This window comes from Propithecus coquereli, unplaced genomic scaffold (assembly GCF_000956105.1).
Source record: "Propithecus coquereli isolate 6110/MARCELLA unplaced genomic scaffold, Pcoq_1.0 Scaffold26, whole genome shotgun sequence".
Lineage (NCBI taxonomy): Eukaryota > Metazoa > Chordata > Mammalia > Primates > Indriidae > Propithecus > Propithecus coquereli.
Genome location: NW_012148174.1, coordinates 614,862 through 615,683, shown reverse-complemented (window position 1 = coordinate 615,683; position 822 = coordinate 614,862). Strand labels below are relative to the sequence as shown.

The 822-nt window shown below is 41.2% G+C and overlaps 1 protein-coding gene across 1 annotated transcript in view; it reads left to right on the top strand.

The window, feature by feature from the left end:
• ANTXR2 (anthrax toxin receptor 2) overlaps window positions 1–822 on the top strand; it is a 144,222-nt gene that overhangs the window by 56,630 nt on the left and 86,770 nt on the right. The window lies entirely within an intron of this gene.

The window sequence follows — 822 nt, the reverse complement described above, 5'->3', positions numbered from 1 at the left end:
AATATCTAAATCAGATGAAACTGATAGTATTAGTTCTCTTAAAAGGCAGCGTGGGAAGACACTCGACAGAGTGTTTTGAGTAAAAAGTGACGGGACGTGAGCGTATGTGGAAAATTCCGAGCAAAACCGAAGGATCGTTGAGACAAACCGTGCGGCGGACTCGATATTAGAACCTGACTCGGTAGTAGAATCTTTTAATGGTCCCCGACATTGTTATTTTTTCAATATTAGGCTTAATCTAGTTTGCCCAGAATAAAACTGATTAATTGCAGTTCTCTTTCTTGGTTGGAAATTCTACCTTCATCACGGTGTTGCCTCTTTCCAAGAACACACCTATATCTGAATGCGTGTGTGTGTGTATCCACACCTTCCCTCATTCCCTCATGTTCGTAGCAGGCGATGCAACCACAACTTTATTCTTTCTTCTGTTTCTTGTGAGGAATCAGAGTTGATTTTATTTTTTAAATCATGGATACAAAGACACTAGTTATATCTTTATTTTGAATATAAACATTGGAGTCTTGGTGAGCTATGGGTTAAGGCTGAGGACCTGCTTTGCATCTCTGTTTCTTTATCTCCTCTCCCTGCAAATGATGGACCATTTATCTTTTCTTTCACGTGGCGTATTGCTTTCTGATTATAGATGTGATAAATTCACCTAATCTGTGTTGCATGTCCATCCTTAGTCTTATATGCAGTTCTGGACAATGTCTTTTTTTTTGAGATGGAGTCTCACTGTGTTGCCCTGGCTAGAGTGCCATGGCGTCAGCCTAGCTCACAGCAACCTCAAACTCCTGGGCTCAAGCGATCCTCCTGCCTCAG